At 31.4% G+C, this 24,006-nt stretch overlaps 1 protein-coding gene across 1 annotated transcript in view; it reads right to left on the bottom strand.

The window, feature by feature from the left end:
• Positions 1 to 24,006, bottom strand: part of LOC125050075 (acetylcholine receptor subunit alpha-like 1) — a 176,666-nt gene that overhangs the window by 103,822 nt on the left and 48,838 nt on the right. The window lies entirely within an intron of this gene.

The following is a 24,006-nucleotide window of genomic DNA, read 5'->3' as shown; positions in this document are numbered from 1 at the left end:
TTACAACTTTAGTTGTAAATATAATTAATTAGACCTATTGAGGGTTCAAGCAGATATTATGTTCCGAGCGGCTTGATTCCTTAGGCGTTGCGTAGAGATGAGGTCACTCTGCATCTTCTACTGCATTTACCATGGAAAGTTGATGAGTTGTTCGAATTAATACCTGCAGCTAAAATTCATCATCAAACCGAGCAAGCATACGAAATTCCACCCGTATCACCCGTGCACCGCCACTCTGTGGAACCAGCTGCTGAACTACTCCCGCTGAACAGTTTCCGAACCAATTCCATCAAAGGGTCCATCAAGAAAAGAGCGTACCAATTCTTAAAAGGTCGGCAACGCACTCGAGAGCCCCGAGAGCATTGAGAGTGTCGATAGGCGGCGGTAGCAATTAACATCAGGTGAGCTTCTATAAAAAAATACAGGCTATATTTGTAATCTAAACAATAAAGTTTATATACAATGATATGCACAAATATACTTAAGAGATTTTACAGTTTAATACTAGCTAAGATATTGGTCTAGTGTTTCTATACTAATTAATGACACACAATTTCCATTTCAATCCATATTTATGTAACTTATTAAGAAGTTTGTCCGCTGTGTATAACCCTATTAAACATATGTTCTATCAAAGCATACAACATGTATAGCTGCTCGGCAAAATACAACCTACTCATTTCTTGTTTCACATATAAAAAGGCCCTAAAATATTTAATGTGAGAACTCAAAAATGCTTTATATTCTTGAGAATACCCGTTAAACACAAATGTATTCAGCGGAACGCTCATATACTGACGCAAACAACATATGTCGCGCCAGCGTGTAAGCGGATTGTCGCATTGCGAAAAGCATTTTATCATTTTATATTTATGAAAACGGCTATTTCATTCCACCTGTAGAACATTATACTAAAATTGAACGTGCCTAAGCATACGTGTAATCATGTTCCAATTTGCTTATATACATGTTAACATCGTATTAATTATCGTCCAAACGACAATTACAGTAATTGTCTATGACTGTTATCAACTTTGCGTATTACATGGCGCATAAACTATTACATTGACCTAGTAGGTACAATAATAATAGATGCAGGTACAAGCTTTAGTTAACTATGCAGGACATTGTTGGCTACAATGCAAATGTGTGACATATATAGTGATATATGTTCTTAAAAGTTTTATTAATATTGAAGGTTTAAATTTGTTATGATTTTATTTTATTTTCTACATGCTTGACACAATTTAAAATCTTTAAGACGGATGTTTATGAATAACGAATATAGTTCGATTAGGTGCATGCTACGCCGTAACGTCTACGGCGTAGTATTGTCGTAGCCCTTCGTAGCAAATCTACACATAATATTATGGCAACAAAGTAGCTTTGAAATAACCACAGACCTAAACAATATCAGACGTCTATAAAAGTTACGACAACAGGTGTAGCGACTAATTACAAGGTAATAAATTTTGGTTTCTCTACGAGGTCATTAGCACCTTTCACGCCGGGATTACGTTCCCTTCATTAAGATCATTAATTTAATTGAAATCTGCTTGTCTAAAAAATAATTTTTATGGGTATTCGGGAAATGTAAACAGTAATTTGGCTTTGGTTATGAATTAATTTCATTTGAAATAGAAAAAAAGGCTTGAACATTTTGGAGGTTTCATTAATATAATTGATGGTTTATATTCAATCAAAATGAAATAATATATATTTCATGACAATGCCAATAAATAAATCTATTCAATCTACCTAGATCCAAGAAAGTTAGCTTTAAAAGCCTTTAAGAATATACTATGTAGTAAAAAATTAGGTCATAAAAAGTCTAGACGCTCACTTTGATACCTCTTTAAAGTTTAAGCTGTGCCATATCAAATTGATAGAGTGATTTATGTATTAAAGTTAAGTCAAATCGTTTGATTGAATTTTCGTTATTTTTGTTACATATACCTTGTTTTTATTTTTCTGCTTATATTTATAGTATACAGAACATAATTAACACTTATATTATACCTCAGTTTTATGTCCACTACCCTAACACACATACATACATATACACTACATAACACTTTGTAAGAGTGATTATTAGAGTAAACCCTAATTCATAGAAAGTCAGTCAGTGTTTCTGCACTGCACATATTAATAATTTGTTAAAACAGTGTTATCGGACTATACATTAATATTTTTGTGAATAAGGAGGTTTGATTTTTCTACACTTATAGGTTCACTTACCTAAAGAATTTTAATTTGAAATTCTAGATCCAGTCTGTCTGGATAGTCTATTTAGACTGTGTTAAAAGAGGAACGGTGTGGCGGTTATGCGAACAAATTAAATTCATTTATTTTTTCATATTAAATATCAAAATGATTATTGTTGGATGTAACATTTAACATAACAAAAAACGCATAAAGGAAATTCCAAATGATATTTTCCCCACAGCATTTAGAGGTTTCTACAAAATAACTTTGAAATTTAGAATCTTCATTTAGTAATGAGTTCACAAATTTAGATAAGTGTTGAGTATTTTGTACCTAAAAACTCAAGTTATTATTAGAATAAGTTAAACCAGCATTCATTTTGATTAGATGATTTTAGATAATTTTTATAAACTTATATTTCTTTTTATATGTAATTGATAACATTGTTTTCCTACATGGTACTGTAATTTTTATTATTGTATCATGTATTATGATTAATATCTTAGGATAAAGTAACAAAACCGGTTCTGGATGAATAATCATCAATCACTCTTACAAAACTTCGTTTCTGTTACTCAATGTTTACATTCGTATTGTGGTACAAATAACAACAGAAATATCTCCCGAATTGAAAGAAACCCGCGATATTTTCGTCAGAACGACGTCCATGAACATTCAAAACCCTCAAATTTCTTTCATTCTTTCAATTTAGTGGCTTGAATTTCTAACAAAGGATGGGGAAGTGTTCTTTTCTCGACCATTCTTCAGTAAACGTAGCAAATTAAGGACATAAAAGTCAAATGATGACGCGATCGTCACTTGTCACTTTTGACGACCTGCTTCGTGAGAAAAGGAGAAATATATTTGAATATAACAAATAACCTAAGTAGATTTACAGTTGTAGTGAGTCTTCTATTATTTTTAATTATAGATGAATAATTATACATATATATAGGTAAGGAAAACATAATATATTTTCCTATACAAACTCTTGTCTATATTGTATTTTATATAAACTCTTTTGTAATGTTGTCTTTGCCGTCTGATCGACGATGTTTAATTTATGTCACTTGACATAATATATTATGTAAGATATTTTAATTTTTTCATTATATTATTTTACTTTATAAAACCTAGAACCTATTTATTTCCAGTATAAGCGATTGATACTATTATATATATATAAAGAATTGTGTAACTCAGCTTTGAAATTAAATGTCCGATTAATTAATGACTGATTTAGGAAAGCGATTATCAGCTTCCAGATGCATTGCTGATGAACTAATTTATATCTTAATTAATGAGATGAAACAATATCATATTAAAGATTTTACCTTGAATAAAAATATAAACTTACTCGTATTCAAAGCATCTTTCGAAAACAAATTCTATTTTTAAAATGTCCTTTTAACATAAAACATTCGTTCCCATTTGACAAATTCAATTTTATCTTTTATCTGATTTCTGGCTCATTAGCATTGGAATACGGGTTATGATACTAAATTTGGCGAGTATCTTGTTTTAAAAGTAGGTTAACGCATTCGTGCGGCAGTGGACTCGTTAACCATTCCGTTTGGAAAAGGACAGCGACTGCGAACTATGAAAGATTAATGTGACAACTTGAACTATACTCGGTAGTTTAGTTATAATTCGTTAAACTAATTATAGTGGAACTAAACACAATTAGTTTAGCTTATGCTTACATATACAACAACTAATGACAAATTTAGCGTAGCTTAAGCAAAGGTAATTTGCTTAAGCTAAAAATGTGACAAACTGTATATTTTTATACAAATTCTACTGCACTTGTGTATGTGACTTTACTCCTCTTAAACAGCTGCACCGATTTGAATTAATCTTTTGTATGCGTTTGGGTGGCGCTTGGTGGTTTAGGTTCACAAATCAGCCCGGCAGATGGCGCTGCAGTGGGTACTTTCATACTTTGTTAAATCTCCTAATCGCTTGAAATATCATGCAGGACAACGTATGTCGGGCCCGCTAGTATATATATATCTATGGTTGACTAACAATTTTAAAAAGGGTTGAATAGGTTCTATTGATCTAACGTAATCGACATAGACACAACACACAATTGCAACACAGGTCGAGAGTACGCCATCGCCTTTTAAGTACTATTCATCGCTCCTTTCTTGACGGTCCTAAGTTTTATTCACTTGGAAATGGAAAGCTAGATAATAGGAGAAAATTCTCATCATCAACTAGAAATGCTGACTCCACCTGGACCAAATCCTATTAAGGCTAGCTTTAGCTATCATATATCAATTTACACAAAGTGTTATATAACGGGACATAATACATAACCCATCCAATCGTGTAGAAGTGAAACGAACTGCATCAAAACATATTGATGTAGGCCGATAGAGTTTACCGGGCTAACTCTACTGGAGAGCATAGTTTATTGAAACGTTTCAATCTTGCTAGAGCTTGTTTATTACGCCGTAGTGTGTGTTTAACTTACAGTGGTAGATATTCAATTGGTTGAGAGTTTAATAAAACATCAAAGGAAAATAACAAGTTGGTCCAAACCGTATTGTTACTTTAATCTAGGTAATTGCTTTAACATAAAATTAGTACATTTAATATTAATGTGGTAAAAATAAATATATTTCACCAGTTTAAATATTCTGTGAATTTTGTTAAAATGTTTTAAAAACATTCGCTTCGAGCGGAGGTCTTTTATAAAATATTCTTTGTGGGTCTTTAACAAGCTTGCTTAGAATCCGTTAGATATTTTAAAGCTAATTTTATTTTATAACGTAATTTTAATAGGAAGGACGCAATTGTTAGCATGATCCGTATTGTTTTATTTATAAAAAAGCTATTTCATTAATTCTAAGCAAAACCACTTACTATTAAATTTCATAATAAAAAATGTAAGAATTTCCCTAAAAGTTAAACAATGTTTACAATAAAGGTCAATAACTTGATTAGGCTGTTAATTTTCAATAGTTCTAAATTACATGGTTTCATAGAAATACCAAGTTAAATTAGTTAGCGTAATTAATCAATATTAATCTTCGGTGAAATCAGGCATTGATACATTTATTGTTATTATTATATATGTTGGGTATATATATGTATATATGGCTACGATGGCTGCCCATGCGTCATACTCGTGAACGGGTGCTACTTGAGGTGACTGGTCGGACTTGAATTCGTGTTGATACACGCAGGTGATGTTAGTTATTTCGACGATGTATTTGCGTGTTGTTCCCACGAGAATGTAAGTACGTGCTCCTATTTCACCATGCCTCCTACTGATAGACGACAAATCTTTGTTTTAGATTTATTTCATTATTATTAATTAACTAGTAATTACTTAAGATGTCATGTTGAACATGGTGTAATGGTTGCAGCTCCTTTCAAACATTGTGTAAAACAAAAAACTTTGCGATTAAAAAGAGTGTGGAGGGTTTATTGCCAGTTCTTCTCTCCCGTTCTACGCTCTTGATTTAAGAACGGGCAGTAAATGTAGAAATAGAAGCATTTAATACGTATTTCTCTTTTTACGTTCATAAGTGTACATTGTGTTACCTATATAAATAAATGATTTTTTTGATTTTGTTTTTTTTATTTTATATATGTATATAGATGTTGTACTAGTCGCTTGGCTCGTATGTCAAAGGAAATCGTCAAAATTCCTATTCCGTAATAATATTACAGCATTAAATAATTTGCCAGCGCTTATAAAAACACAAATGTGAAATTCATATGGTAGTGTCTTTATCACAAATGAAATAACCGACCGGGGTTTTCATAGCAATAAATAAGACCGTTTTAAAATGGATACCAGGTATTGTTTCCGGTTTGAATGTTCTTTACGGACGGCTTAGAGGATTTTAGCCCCAAATGAATAAAATTATGCTATATTTCTTGTTTTGATAGCGGCGAATTGAACCACATAAACGCAATGAACATAAAAATATTATAATCGTTCAGTGTAACAAATAATAAATATCTAAATATTTTATAGAAACTAATAAGAATATATTTTGACTGTATCAGCGGCCTACAGTGGGTTTGTTTTTCAATCTTGTAGATGACTTAAGGTTGACGACGTTAATTAGTTACATTTTTTAATCATATTTTATCTTATTTTAGGAAGTAAAACGTTATAACAGAGTTAAAAACAAAACTGTTGGTTAGATTCCAAAGGCAATTTTGACCAATTTATTTGAAGCATTTCTGTTTAAATCTCCTTCTATGAAGTGTTTTGTTCATAAATGCCAATATATAAAATGTTAAAAGAAATTAATTTTATTAATAGTCGAGTTTTTAAATACTCAAGTGGTTGAACAAATTTTATCATTATTTTATCTGGAGCGATAAATATTTTTTTGGTTCAATAATATTTGCGGTTAGTTTGAATTTTTAAATTAAGTTTAAACAGGAAATCAGTTTTTATATGCATATATACATTATATTAAATATGAAGACTTGGATAGAAAGTAGCATAGACTAAAAAAAATTACCGCGAGCTTAATATGGCATGGATTTTACAATACAATTCTATCCATCCAGCCAATAAATTTATATAAATAGAATAGAAGAGCACTCTTTAAAAATTATATTACCATCCATTTAAATATTAAAAAAAATGCATTTTATTTATTTATTAACACTTCGTTGCATGTACAGAAATGTATAACAATTGATATAATTAAATAAAAAGGAGGGCAACTGGCGGCCGGCGCTTTCCAGCGATCTCTTCCATTTAGAGTTTAAGTTAGTTTTGAGTCATGAAAACATGATGATAGCGTTATGAAGAACATTTTTTTATACACGTGTCTTTACTAAGACATCATGGAACATAATGATCTTGACTAACTTAAGACTAATAAGTAATTTTGGTCTAACCTAATTTACTAATAAGGATATTTCACATACGAAAGTGTCCAATAACACAGTCAGTAATAAATGGAAGACACTTTGTTCTAGTGTTATATTTTTTTCACTTACCACTGTATAGCACTTAAGATTAACGTGCACTAACACTAATTCGTTAGTTACTTCTTCTCACTGGGCCCGTCAAGGAGTTGAATAGCCTCGACATTCACGTGATGGTAGACCCTATGTTCGTGGGATCCAGCAGTTATTTTTATTATTTTAGACATTAAGGTACCGATGGATGTCGTTTTTGCGAATATACCACGGAGCATTGATTATTCCCCTGAGCACTTTGTTTTGGAATCGATTAAGAATGAAAAACATAAGAAATAAGTTCACAACTTAAACAAAATTACGCGATACATTTAAACTAATGCCACGAATTTCACTGCGTACACAAACAAAGCCTATTAAAATATTTCCACATTTAAGCCTTAACAACTTTCACTAAGATATTTGAAATGCTATTCAAACTTCAGAAACAAAGCGCGAGTTCACAAAACATTCTGAACAAATCAACGGATTCTATACATATCATTCACAGATTCAGCGAACTCTACAAAAAAGTTGCATAGAAGATTTTACGTCGTGTCAATGAAAACTCGTATCGCAGTCGATATTCAACTGTCAACGTAATATATGAGTCAATATTGAAGTGAGGCTCGCTTCATACAATTTGATCGATAAAGCTGTATATAGGGATTTACATACTAGTGCAAACTTTGACGGCGCAAGAAACCTTTTTGTCATAAATACAGAATACATATTGTCAAGTAGAGCTTGTTTAATTGCTAATCTTAGGAAGTACTAGGTTTTTGGGGGCCTCATAGCCTAGCGGTCTTATTAAGTGGCAGCTAGGTGAGGGGTACCGGGTTCGATTCCCGGTTCGAGGGCAAGTTTTAATTTAATTTATAATTTGTTCTCGGCCTTTGGGAGGGTTGTGCGGTACCGGGCGAGTGCCTAAACCGTACATGGAGGACATGGTCGAATTTCTAAGGCAAAAAGCACGAATTATAAAAATCTTATACTTGGCGCTGGCTAATGCACAAACCGTGTCAGAGCCATTAAAAAAAGAAAAAAAAATACTAGGTTTAAATTTAGAATAGGTAGCATTCATTTTTATTTTTCATTTAAAATTATTTAGTATATTAATCCATGAATTCAGAATATACGACTTAGGAAAAAATCTCTCATCTTATGTATATTAATTGTAGTCTTATATAGCAACAAAAATCACGATATCTATAAACATAGCATAGCATATACTATTCAAATAATATTCGCCAATTATATTAAGACGAATACACGGCGTATTTCTCTTTGTCTAATATTCAAATGCAAAGTGAGTGACGTAAATTAATTACTCAATTATAACACGATTCTTGTTTCAATCTAAGAAATTATGATTGCAAAATGTTTCATTCATCTCGACTTCTAAATACCAAGTATAATTTAATTATTTCGATATTATCATGCAGAATAATTAAGTGACCAGTACCTTCTATGACCTACTTTTGAAGTTGACTTTATACTTGGGAAATGTTCAATTGACGGTCAAGGCACAGAATGTTTTAATTTCAACAATGTGTTTTTAAAAGTATATATGCACGAATAACGGGTAAAAATAAATAGTAATTACAAAAAAGTAGACATCAAGAGAGCACTATTAGGGGTCCATGACGGTAACTTTCATTAACATCGACAAAAAAAAACAAATGATTAAAGATGTTGAAAATAGTTTCTACCCGGACCGCCGTGTTACTGTATGTTTATAGCAGAAGAAATAAAGATTTCTATAGAAAGTGACCATTGTACATTGTACATCGACATGACTTCACGGTTTTGACCCGAACATGAAAAAACAGTCCCTGACTTCGAAGAGACCGTCATTCCGAACACATTTAAGGCAATTCCATTCGCCTGTAAGACCATGGGTTTTTTTGTTGACAGCCAAGGGGTGGTAATGATAAAATATCTTAATCATGAAGCCACTATTACGAGGACATTGTACGCAGAGCAAATAACAAAATGACGTGAGGAAATACGCAAGCAACGGCGATGCAAACTTGCTAAAGTTGATTTTTTGACGTGACAACGTCGTATAATTCGATGGAGCCGGCTGCACGCACGAAAAAACATGACTCTTGCGGCGTTACCTCGCTCTGAGGCGTTACCTCGTTCTGAGGCGTTACCTCGCTCTGAGGCGTTACCTCGCTCTGAGGCGTTCCATTTAAAATTGATATAATTGTATTTAAGCGTACAAATAAATGTAACTTGATCAATTCAATTGTGATTTCCATTTACCTCCTTCTCTATATCCATACAAAATTCCTATCAAACAAATTTTTTCACGTTCAACTATCGTCAGTAAACCGACATTACAGACAACCGATTTTTTTTCGTCAAGTTAACGCCCCTGTGCACAATTACAAAGTCTACTATGGCGGCTTACGATGGCTGCTATTGAAGAAGCTGGCTTTCTCCATTTGCAAGAAACTTAGTGATTTCTACCTATTTCCGCGGTTAATAGACCAGGGGTCATAAATTTAAAGATAATGACGAACAGTCATCGCGGTACACGATTTATTAAGGGGTCAGGAAGAAGACATAAAAAATGGTATTTTAGCTTTACAAAAGATATATAGATACAAAGTGTATAAACCTGAAATGTGACTACGTCGAAAAAGAAAATAAAAACCTTAGTATATTATCTTGAAATTCGTTTAATTACAGATACGACGTTACAGAATATTAAGTAATACGACTCGCTCTAATTGGCTTAAACCCATAATTAGGTTAATTTTGGCTCACGATAACACAAGTAAGTTAGCTTCTTAGAATTTTCTTAAAGATTAATTGCGAGGGATGGAATTTTGAATAAGTAATGTTGGGAGATTGAAGTCAAGTTTATTATCAAAAAAATTTACTTAGTAATTTGTATGCTGGGTTAGCTTTCGGCAAATTAACGTTTGGAAGTGAATTATAATTTTGGATTGACTGAATTATTTTATTGGTTTATTAGATAGATACAATTAAGCAATTATGTCACTTACAAATCACTTGATTCATTTTGTATTTTTATTATAGTTGATAATTATCTGTAACCTATAACTACCAGAACGCAATTTAAATGCATTTTTATACTTAATAGATAAGTGTTAAAGCCTCATGGTTTCACGGGGTTTAAACCTCGGCTCAATTTTCAAAAAAAAATTATCTCACTATTATATGTATTAATTAAATATCTGATTCTGGTTTGTAAGGCGACAGAGCGCATTTTGAGTCTATTGGCATGTTTTCAACATGTAAAACTATTAACAACATAGACCAAACCGTACTGAGTACTTACGCCCCTAGATTATTTATTGAAACTTACTTAAGATTAACGTGTAGTTTCCGTAATTCAATTCCCACTAGAGAGACTTTGCGCTTAAACACATAAACAGACGTTCAAACAAATCGAAATACGTTGCTAAAATCTCATTTAATATCAAACAATATGTTTGAATATGAGGAATGTGGTTCATCAAAAAATACAATAAAATAGAATTGCAATATGACAAAAGCTGGTAATATCGAATGGAATCGGCGATGCAAACGTTACAGCCGTTAGGAGCCGTTTATTTGATATATCTTTGAATAAATTTGTTTCAATTGAATATATGATTTAATATTTGGGATTTTGGTTTAAAATATAGTTTTTTTAAGCCTATTTGTCTTTCGCGGAAATTGGAGATCATAAACTTAGAATTGGAATTTTATATCTAGCAATATTATTATGCATTTAGTAAACACAATCAACTGTTACAAACTTTTATGGGTTTTGGCTTTAGATTTTTCTATAGGCATGTTTTTCTCTCTGACTCACTTGGGACACACTAATTTTGCAGGGTAGGAGCAAGTATTAATTGCTTACGTAGAATGCAAAATCTATGTATAAAATACGGTAAAATAATGATCAGCCTTTTCATAAGCGAGTAAAATTAAAAAAAAATGTAAGATCATCAATATACACTAACGTTTTTGTCGCATAATTGAACATAGAAAAGAAGTTACGTCATTGTTTGTAAAAGCTCTAAACAAGCATTCTCTGGCACAAATTACTAGGACAACAGATCATACAGAGCAGCTAAAAATAACGAACGAAAACACCGCACCCGAATTTTTCGAAAGCTTTGTTCTGAGCTTTACTGTGTTTATTCAAAGGACATTTACAACATTTGGCAACAAAGGAGCCCAGTGTATCTTCATTAGATTTTCCGTCAACGTTTTCCGCGAACGAATATTACGACTCACATAAATAACTGTTCAGGAGAAATAAGCTTAAGGAAATCCGCCCACCAATGTAAACACTCAGATATGGCCTCAGTTTTAGGCGGCGCCATATATAGCCTCTGTTTAAGATGAAGGAGATATTTGATCTTAATTTTGCTTAAAGCTTTTATGTCTTGTTTCGTATGCATCAACCGTAATAATACAATATGTATTCCTACTATAATATGTATTATGTACCATGATAATATTACCCATAAAAGTTAAGTCCAAATAGTGGTTTAACAAATTAACACCATTGAACTGTCTTTAAATTGAATCAATTTAAAGTAACATATACTATGGGAAAATTAAAAATACAGCTGTGCACTGTGCAGTAAGACCCAATCATTATTTGTGTGTATTTAACATTAGTAAGCCATCTCTTTTCCTTCAACAATAAGCAATTTTCTAAGGGATAATAAATACGTTCTCATAAACATTACTCGTATAGTTCGAAAAGCCACAATAAATCAAAATATATTGAGGACCGCTATAATATTCAGGTCTAGGCTCAGAAGGCAACGATTCTTTGAATTATAACAGGAAATACATTTGACCTATTTATCCCCAAACATAAAACCAGTATCGTAAGATCTCCCAATTTATTTCCTTTTATATTTTACGTAAGCGGCTGCATATATAGGGGTGGGTCTATGTATATTGGTTGTATTTGGTCAGCTATCGCCATGGAGGTCTAAAGAGCAATTTTTCAATGTTTTCTTCGAGTTCATTGTTAGTTATTATCGTTTTCGGTGAGCGTATCTATCGTAATTCAGGATGGTATTGATGTCGACTATTTGGTGGTTGACCTTTTTTATCTACAATCACGATTATTTATCATATCAGGGTGGAACATAGAGGCAAACCTATATATTCCTGAGATAACCTGAACTCAGTATTAATTAGTTTTTCGTATATGACATAACATTAAAATTGAATATTAAAATATCAAGCACGTTTTTCTAATTAAGAACTTCGTTTAATTAGGCAGACCCACCTAATTATAAAATACTTAACTTATTACTCTTCCCAACTAAAGTTTTCATTTGTTTTTTATCTTTTGAGAAAATACATATTTGCTGAAACTATTTCACACATTTTAAATGAAATATATATGTCGGAGCAATGGCGCTGGTATCAACTGCCATTGTCATTATAATTTAATAACATCAAAGTCAAATTAGTTCAAAACTTAATATTAATATTCAAGATGTATATAATATTTATTATATGTTAAAAGTTAATATTAATATTTGCCAATATTAATAACTCTCCGTCATATATAAACTTTCTATAGGTGGCTTAAAGGATGATTCACGGTACACCGTGTCGCGACCGGGCCGGGCCTCGGCCGGGACACGTCCACCGTGCGCCGGCCGGGACAGTGGTTCATGTTACACCGGGCTGTTTGGGTGTACGCACGTACGTGTTTGCAGGACTATATCTGTTTTTGTCAAAAAAAAAAAAACAAATTTTACCTCACTAAGATTTGACGTTGACTGCTCTGCAGGTGCCCGGGCGCCTACGTTCATGTTACGACGTGCCGGGGCCGGACCGTGCCGGAGCCGGGAAACAATACCCACCGACATTACAACGCCGTGCCCCGGCCGAGTCCCGGCGGCGCACGGTAAGGGCACGGCCGAGCCACGGTCAGGCATGAATTACTTCATACAAAAGTATATCATTAATGTTAGACCGTGCCCCGGCCGGAGCACGGCCCAGTCGAGACACGGTGTAGCGTGAATCATCCTTAATAGTTACCGATTAAGATTTAGCTTATTTTACATTTTTAAAAGTAACCTATTTTTATTTATACTTTATTACCTTACACAAAAACAAACATATAAAAAAGTAAAATTAAAAAGCAGGTTACAAGTTATAAGGCATTTATTATATTTACGAAATTGATTTTACATTTAATTATTCGTTTAACGATGTCAAGCCTTTGAAAAGTCTAATTAATTTTCTATGCACAGCTAAATAACTAGAAGCGTAACTCGATTCCAGCTAAGCTCATGCAACGCTGATTTCCGAGCAACTGCGCTAATGAGTGGTAATGAAATGATGTTTGGCATAATCACCGTGCACAGACAGCCTTTTAATCTACCTTTTTGTGGTTAATTGAAATAATGTTCGTGTATCTCTGACGGATAAATATTCAATTCAGAACATATGTTGTGGATTGTGTTTGTCATGTGTTATTTAAATATTGTATAAAAGCATTATTTGCAAATAATTGTAAATAATAATGTATTTTGAAATATTGTAATTTTAGTGTTAAGTTTGTTGAGAGCTAGGAAGCTACACGCGTATATTTTTACACTTGTTATGCGTATGTATTTGACATTGCTTTAACAATTTGTGAGTATTTTACTTTTCTAAAAGTCTTCACATAACGTTTTTTCTACTGCAGAGTATTAGATAACCCCTCTACAAAGGCTACAAACGCTGGACGTTGAAGAAATAAAAAAAACTAAGCCTTTTTTAATTATGTTCTAGAGCCGTCAGCATTTTTATTTAACCCACAAAATATATAAATCGAGATTGTTTAATTATGTGGCATAATTTGATTTCGTGACTTTTAATTTTTAATGTACATTAATTTTTATTTATAATGTATATTTAAGCCACTTGACACATATAAATGTAAATTTTCGTAACTGCCTTAGATACGGATAGTAAATTATTATCATTATAGTGAGCCCATTGTAAATCTTAAAAATGACCCTCCTCGTTCGAACGGCCGAAACATTTTACCCGCATTAACCTTACTATTTGGAAGTTAATATGAGATATATCATAACTCTATGCTATTAAGAGCACCTGGTCCTTACTCGAGCCCGTAAAACTTACCTGAAACAGAAAACGGACACTTTAATGGCTGATACATTGGTATTATTACTAGGGTCAATCGATCGCTGGAGGCCGTCACTATGATGAAAATTTACTGATAGAATTGTATAATATTTTAAGACATGTTATCGTTTATAGCCTAAATACACTTTGGGTCTCAGGGGCATAACAATATCTTTTGATGGAGCATGCCATGAATAATACTATTAGAACGCAGTTGAAATTTAGATTATATGTTATTGTAATAGCGCTTGGACATTATTATGACGATGTACTTCACAAATTGAAAGGTTCTAATTAAGCTGAGTAAGGAGAGTAGTGCCGAATTGGTTGCCGAGTGAAAAGCTATTTCATTCTTGGTTTAAAATAATCAAATTTATCGAACAAACATCAAACGTTCATAAGTGTACATTGTGTATTATTACCTATATGAATATATGTAAATGACTTTGTCTTTGAATCAATACATAAAAGGCACCGTAGCAACTTATCTTTTGCAGTGTAGTTGAGATTTGATGAGAGTTAGGATGAAAAAGTTATATAAATAAGAAAATATAGACAATCGATTATTAATAATGTCAATAAGTAATTTAAATAGCTGTAGCAGCTTTTATTACTATTCAATTAATGTATTTATCTACTTGTAGGTGGTATGTTCAAACTAATTCTTACTATAAAATAATAATATAAAAGAATTAAAATAAAATACTGTACAAAAGATTAGTAATTTGGATATCGATATTGTACTTGTGAATCTATTAAGTAAATGATGTTCTCAATTTCTTTCAGATGCAGTATGACGCAAGGGTTTTTGGGGCAGCTTGATGAAGCATAGATAAAGGTAATAAAAGTTAAAAGTATATCCGATACAGCAAAGCCACTTCCAAGCAACCAAATTGATAGTTTGCCAGCAACGTGGGTACTGCGGCTGCCAAATTATTTATTACCCACTAAAGCACTGAAGCCAAAATTCGATTTAGCTTAAAACAAAGCCGGATATCAATGTCTAGGTAATGCAGATATTTTACCAATTCACCAATGCCCATCTTATATCCTCATACCCTGAACTCATTAATTTTAACCAATTTTATATTAACGGCATAATTTCAAAGAGGTTCTTGTTAAATCAAGAAAGACGACATTTTAATAATTAAAAATCAAAAAGTTATATCATTCCTGATGCGCTAAAGAGAATTCTACTTCTGACACCACATGGCTGAGTATTATCGTTTTGAATCAAAATTTAAAGTTACAATATTGTAAATTAACTTAATTATACGTTTTAAAAGACAATAAACCGATGGAAGTATGTGTTACGTTTAGAGTTTGGACAAATCATGATATATTTATTTATTCACACTTCGTTGCAATAAAAATAAAAGTAACACAATACATAAAAATTATAAGGGATGCAACGGACGGCCTTATCGCTAATAAGCGATCTCTTACAGGCAACCCTAGTAAGAGAAAAACTAAAAAAAGAAACATGATGAGATATAATAGAATCTTGGCAAATAGTATTTAACTATGTAGTGATGATCTTGTCCTTTTGAAAAAGTGGCGCGATGTCACGAACACCGTCTTTGGACAACTCTTCTTCCAAAAAGACTAACAACATCCAGTCTGTCAGTTAGTAATGACGTTCAACTAAGTAAAATAACAAAAAACCTTACACAACTCGGTTAAAACCTATCATATTCCCATTGATCCATATGGAACATGGACAAACAAAGAGCCGAAATGAAAAATGAAATGAGAACGTGACGTCATCGGGCTGTACAATACAAATTCAAACATTCATACGGAAGGTCAACGCTGTTCCAGTTTTTGCAAGGTTGACTTAAATACTTTGAATTAATAAAAGCAGGATCCTACGACGCCCAAATTTCGCAAGGTGTCCCAGTGGTACACATAATCGTGCGATAAAGGAAGAGATCGTGAAGAAATTGGCATATTCCAGACCTAATATTGAGGCTGTGTACTAAATGTATATTGTTCATGTAGCATGTATGTAATTAATAACTGCCTAAGAAAAATCTGTGAAGCAAAAAGTTTTATTCCAAAACCTCACCCAGATAAGATATTGAGAATTCCATTTTACTGTCAAAGACAACTCATTCTCAATTATAAGGATATAATCTTACATTTCCATATAAACAAATATTGGTTGACATGATGGATGAGAACTCATAAGACTTCCTGTCTCAATATCATATATTATAAGATGGGAAAAGCTGATTACATGCTTTCATTAGTACGGAAACCTTATTGAGATAGATTCAAATTTGATGTAATATCCTGATCATCCTAGTATACTGGGTATAGAAATTTAATCTTGCTTTTTTTAACATTATTATATATCGTAAAGAATGTTTTTTTTTTAAATGAACTAGTTTATTCCCTAGGCATGTCTTTATCGAGTGTAACTTGTAAGCCGGGTTAGATGTTTTAAATTAAATGCTTGATTTCCCACGGCAGCGAAAGAATTTTATTTGGAAATATTTTGTATTCATTTTTACAATCACTTAAAATATAAGGTTATGGTATTTTTTTTTAAATATTTGGTGATGGATTCTTAAAATTTAAGTAAACAAGAAAATTTAGTCATTTTATAATAAAAAACTGAATAAATTAATTATTTTCATTAAGTTTTATATTTTCATTTCTTGATAATTTAATACTTTTAGAATGTCTTTCCTCTAAAGGCAAATCGTTGATTATTATTAATTGAGGTACAGGAATATATTGGTTTTCTTTATTGCCATCCATCAATATATAAAAATAGACTTAACAATCAAGTATTGTGTTGAACATATATGTGTGATATAAAAAAGGAAAATTTAAGGAAAAATTCTTATTAAATATTAAAATTAAAATGTTAGAAATAGAAAATCACTATTCTCAAACATTATTAGTCATACGATTAATATTGTTATCTGTTTAGCTTTTGTGTATATCTAAACTGATATATGAACCGATAAAATCTTCAAAAAATTTTGTTAATCCAGCACTCTTGCAAGAATTTGTGTGTCGTATTAGGTGACTCTGCGCTCCAATCCTAAATAGCGCCAAACTGAACTCGAAATGGAATGAAATATAACCCCTTCCAATAATTTTTCTTCATCGTGAGCGAAGAACCAATAATTCTTCGAAATATCGTCCAGCACGGCAAGTCGTGAACGCCATGTGTCGATATCGTAAAAACCTTCACGAACTTAGTTTTCATACAGGGACGAATTGACTACCATTGAAGAATAGGAAAAATTTCTTATGGGTTTGTTGATATGAACAGAAGGAATATTTTTTATGTGAAGTACTTCGTGTATAAGCCTCTTTAGCGAAATGGCAAAAAGGTTAGTCGACATCACAGGAGACCGAAGAGCTGGCACCACGCACAAAGAATTAGTCTAGCTATTTAAAGGGGGCACGCTGACAGTATCTTCGGAACCTTGCCTAAAAGGACTCCTTTTAATAATAAATTTTAGTTATCATATTTTAAGGTTAGTTATTGTTTTTATTGTTCTATTTTTCTTCGTGAATATATTGATTATTGTACACGTGGAGTGAGAATTGTATCAACATTAGTTGGTTCTTAACTTCTTATTAATTAACATTAAATTAATCCTATTGCATTCTTTTTTTCCTCTTTTATCTTTTTTATGAATAAGGGAATATAAGCGTTATGATGTATGTATTAAGTTTCTTTATATTATCGATATATAGATAATGTAATAAGTTATTGCATTATATTCTTATCTTATACTTTACTTCACACAATCAATAGCTATTTGAAGGTATTATACAGGATATATTTTATTTTCACCTAAAACCTGTATTGTAAACAGAGTCAAATCAAACAAAGAATGTTTATATATATTATAAATCTATATATATAAAAATGAAACCCGTTTTCCGTTGTCACGACATAACATGAAAACGGCTTGACCGATTTGTCTGATTCTTTTTTATAATATTCCTTGAAGTACGAATGGTTCTTACGGTGAGAAAAATTTAAAAAAAATTGTGTGAAAAAGTCTAAAAACAACACTGTTCTATATTCCCATACAAAATATTAAATAAATATATTAGTAAATTTTTTTTTTTTGACATAATGTATTTGTTGTCAACTTTTTTTTTTATCTTAGCTAGACCGGTATCCCGAATAGCAGAATAAGTAATAAAAAAAAATAAAGAATCGACTGTTAGGCGGTACGATGTTCGCCAGGCCAGCTAGTATACAATAAAGTATACGCCCTGACATAGAGTCCCTCGCACTAACATTGTGAGCAGAGGTCACGTTATACTAAGTTGAGCACTGAACAAGAGAATGTGGAAAATTTATGTTCTTTATTGACCGTTAGCCGTGTTGAGTACGTGCGCGGGTTTCTTGCTATAAATTGTTTTTGGTTTAATAAACTCCAGTTTGATTGTATTTTGTGGAGAAATTTTCTGTTTATTTATTACAAAACTAAAAATATATATATAATTTGTCTACAGAATTTTATTTTTCAAAATAGTTTTAATCTTTTCTTTATTTATAGCCTTTTTAATTTAATTTCGGTTTTTAGGTTATCAACATTGAAAACATACGTGTATTTAATTATAATTTCAATTCAAAACAGTGATTTGATTATATGAGACTAAAATTATAATGTTACTTAGTTTGTGAGGTTACATTTAAATTCTTTTTCTGAAGTTTTGCTAAATGTATATAATTTATTGCACTGAAATTGACGGTTATCACCACATAGCGTTAGAATCTCATACTTATAGTATGAGATTCTAACACAGCCAGAAAATTCTGAAGTATATATAGTAGCTAATTTTTAAATTAAGTACTACAGGAAACGCATTAATGATTTTGATATATACAAGTTTCTTAAAGAGTATTAAAATTGCTAAGATGTCTCAATTCAATGAAAGTCACTCATACAAAAAATATCAAAGAAATATCGATGATCATTAAAATGCCAAAACAGTTTATACAAAATTTCTTAAGTAATAAATGGGTGAAGTAAATGAAAATATGACTTCATTCCAACTTAGTTAAAGCACTCAAGCGTAACACCTGTGCTTCGTGAGTTCGCTAAAATGTATTTCCTAAAAGTTTTAGTGAAAACATCTTCAGTATATCGTCATAGTGACACCGCTTTTAGCACTTGGAAACTGTTAGTGCTACATTTGAAAGGACCAAAGATTTCTGAGGCGTACAAAATGATTTCTTAATATGTGAAATAAAAAGATTTTTTATATCAATAACTAAAGAGTTTAGGTGAAATATTGTAGTTTGTATATTTGAATTTCGACACGATTGCACAGTTTTCTTCTTCTTAATATATTTTTGTTATTTCTGCGTTGTATATCCAAAAGGGGCTCGCGTTATGGTTTTGTATTTATTGAGCATTTTGAATTTGCTAATGATATTATTTTATATTGACCTTGACATTAATATACCGCAATTATAAAGCTATAAGATAGGTGGCTCTAATATTAAGTTTGATCTTATGCAGCTATAAGATAGGTGGCTCTAATATGACGTTTGATCTTATGCTAAAATCGTATATTTTTTGTAATTGAAAATAAAATGATTTAATTATATATAGGGAATATTAAAATACAATATTAGTTAAAAACTAACATCGGCATTCACTTAAACAAAATCAGTCTTCATGAAATTATTTACTTAACTTGAAGTTTCGAGTGATTTCCAGCAATTGTGGTTTCGAGAGACACATTTCAGATTAGAATTGTTTGACGGATATGCACTATATAAGTAATTTAAATGTCACTATTAAATCAAATACAATATTCAGTCAGAGCCATTATATAAGTCATTCATGTTCTGTGTTCCTGTCAAATTATGTTTACGGTAGATCAGTGAGATAGTTTATTTATTTATTAACACTTCTTTATAATACAGTTACCATAATTAAATGAAAAGGTGCCCCTCTTACTAACCTTATCACTTTAATTAATATTTAATTTAAAAGTTTCAATTATGGTATTTTAAATAAGTCTCAAGTCTCGTCACTTAAACACGTACACAGAATATAGAGAAAATCTGTAGATAACCCTTAGGGTTGAGGGACTCACGTCCACAAAGCCATAACTATTCCTAAGGTAGGATTTACTTTCTTCATATAAATAAACCTATAAATACAAATAGACTATGCAAGAAACCTTCAAATACCCATTACGTAGAAAGTTTTAGCAGTCGTGAATTTCGAATGCCATAACTAGGTGGTGTTCCCGTAAAAACACCTTTACGACTTAATAACGCGAGACTGCGATAAAATAACTTTAATTGAAATGACTTATTCTCATTTTACGAGTTTTAACTTGTGCTTCTCAATCGTAAACTGAGGTTGTGCGGTACAAAGCATTTCTGGTCATTTACATTTATATGGAAAGGTATAAATTTTATGTTTCTCATTATTCTCGTTTTTATTGGTTTAATTCATGGTTAGATTTTCTTTAATGACAGTAGCTATATTATACAATTGAGAAGAATATTTAAGACAAAGGTCCTGGGTTCAATTATCATCATGGAAGAATCTTAAAGCGACTCCCAACTCTGTTGCATTAGCAATAAAACTCGAGAGATTTGAAGATGGTTTTGAACTTGTTTCCTGCGTAAAAGTGGTCTAAATTTCAATGACGTTCATAAAGTAGGAGGTAGATTCAATTCCTGTTCAAAAAATATGCAATAATATATCTGTTTCATTAGGATAACGGTATAAAAGACAAAAAAAAATTATCGTACAAATTTTTGAAAATCTTGATTTAATTTATAAATAGCGGACCTGACAGATGTTCTTCTGTACACACACACATATATCTTAAATACAAAACTTAAAACAACAAAATAAACAAAAAACATCTAATTGTAAATAATCTGAACAATTCTGAAATCCACTTAAATACTCATGTAATTTTATACACCCATTTATTGCATTACGGCTTTGTCGGGAAAGATTCAGTCGTTTTTGTCCTGGCATTGTTAATGATAATATCGGTAAGATAAGCTAATAGAAACTCGAAAAAAACACATCAACTTCAAAACTTCTCAGTCTCAAATGTTCAATAATACTTAACCATAGATAACATTACGTTTAGCTGTCAGTTGCGTTTTGTTATAACATTTTTAATAAATGAACGGTTAGACACAAACGTACAAAATGCTAGTAAACAGAAGCCAATTATGGAGAATACCAAAGTAGTACATAGTACCAAATAAGTTGAATAATTTTGCAAGTTACTTTAGGATGATGCTTTAATGAGACTACAATAGTAATCTCACACAATTATTAATTATAATCATTAAGGTATGCAAGTTAATTGATTATATTGATTCATACCAGACGTTATAAAGATTGTTCTATATTTTCTCCGTCGCTAAATCACAGAGCGTAACAAATGTGTCGTATTAAAACAATAAATCTTCTATTACAATTGAGTTCTCAGAAATAAAACGATCACGAACCAAAGTGGTCGAACTTTCTAGATTTATTGCTAAGCACGTGTCTGCTATGGACATTTAGTAATTAGTTTATAATTTATAGCAGTTAGCTGTTTCATACTACATTGACTGTTATACATGTTTTTTTTAATAGTGTAAGGACGGGACTAAATAAGAACGATGTTTACAGTTCGAAGATAAATTTAATACTTCCCGCTCTAATACAATGCATATGAATTTATACTAATATAATCATTAATATAGATATAAGGCATAGATACGCCACAATAGTTATCATTAAAATATTATGTTACAAAACCAAAATGTATTGTTTACATTTTATTCATATAGAGTTTTATATGATCTCTTATTAACATCTAGGTAGCAAATTCACTCTCTTGAAATAAAGATTAAGACTTCAATTTTATTGAGTTATATTCAACCTGAGTCACTAGTTTTTGAAGTTATACTTCTTGAGGCGCGTTATGAAAAATTTATGAGAGTGAAATTATACGATGCGCGAGCACCGTGACACAAAATTAACAGAATGAAGTTGCCCACGGAAGATGCTACAGCATTGGACATAATTTAAAAACAACATTCGTATAATAATAGAATTTATGATACACTTAATGTAAGAGAATAATAATAAATATTTATTTATTTAATTTTTAAAATGTAAACTGAACTTTATAGTCTATAATGACTCCTTTTTATTGCACCCTTTTTTTATGAGTTGGACCCAAAACTACAACTAGGTAGCTCACAACTCCTAATAAAGACTACGTCCAAGAGACTGGTAAACCATTTTCTAAATACATACACCATACGCCTTCATTTGTGTAATTCATGTAGTACAAAAAACAGTACGAACGAAACATTTTATATCTCAAGTCTTTTCATTGTACGATGATACACGTGTCAGGAACATTTTTGTAAAATATGTCTCCTAGAGAATATTGCGGGAAATAAACTTTATTTTATTTGATACGAGGAAAAGTTTTTTCATAGTCTTAAAATTTGTATTAGATTTGTGAACGTATAACGCGCATCACATAAAGGTAATTGACTGATGATTGCATTTGAATTTTTTTTTAAGTACGCCAGTTTCTAATGTATAGTAGGTAGTAGGAAATGATATTGCAATGCACAAGAATATAAATAAAGATATTTTTTTTTCTTTTATGACAATTTATGTTTTTGTTACTGTAAAATCGTTATTAACATACTTTAATTATATACTTAGTTAAAACACATTGAATTATTATTTTTATTGAAATAAAACAAAAAAAACATGCAAGCAAGTAATTTTGTATATAAATCCAAAGTACCGAATATAATTAATAAAAAATGCAAATAATATTAACTTAAACAATATACATTATGTAATAATACATACTTAACACAATTACGAACTTCTTAAACTAGAGTATTTTGTCCGCTTATAATAAATTCATAAAATGTTCCATAAAGTATTCACCACTGGTATCATGCTGCATTATTCAAAGTGCAACGACCCCGCACTATATATAAAAACTGAGCCATCTTTTGTCCGTAAACTGAGCTAGTTCGTATATACGAGCTTTTTTATTTACTACCCGAACCAAGCTGCAGAATTATGTTTCTTGAAATATAAGACACGGAATTGTATTCGTTTTATTCGATTTCGATTTTATATGAAACATATTTAATTAAAATACTAAGCTGTTAAGTGGATAACTTCGTTCGCTTTAAAATGGGAAACACATTTAAAATTAATATTATTTGTGTTATTAATTATATATAATTAATATACTGTGACAACTGATACGTCCCAAACGAAAGTAAGCAGTATAAGGCTTGATCCTTTGGCGTTGCGTAGAGATGTGGGTTCACTCTGCATCTTCTACCGCATTTACCATGGAGAATGTTCAGAGGAGTTGTTCGGATTAATACGTGCAGCTGAGTTTCATCATCGGACGTCGAGGCAGAATACGAAATTCCACCCGTATCACCATGAACTCACATCAATATTAGTTAAATCACTTCATTTATTATATTGCAATCACATATCTTAGGCCGAGATATTGTATTTATTGAAATGTCGTAGCTCCAACGTAGCAGATGCCATGATGGTGCTACGGGACGTGCTACAATTATATACAAAATGTAAGGTTTTTTTCTATTACAAGAAATATATTTATTTATTATGAAGTAAGATAATGTTGTCATACTGTAAGCATCGTAATTGTGTAGCTCCGTAATATTGAGTGCTAAAAAATAATTTC

The sequence above is a fragment of the Pieris napi genome, chromosome 6 (assembly GCF_905475465.1).
Source record: "Pieris napi chromosome 6, ilPieNapi1.2, whole genome shotgun sequence".
Lineage (NCBI taxonomy): Eukaryota > Metazoa > Arthropoda > Insecta > Lepidoptera > Pieridae > Pieris > Pieris napi.
Note: the sequence above shows the minus strand (reverse complement) of the source record. Positions and strands in the feature narration are given on the sequence as shown.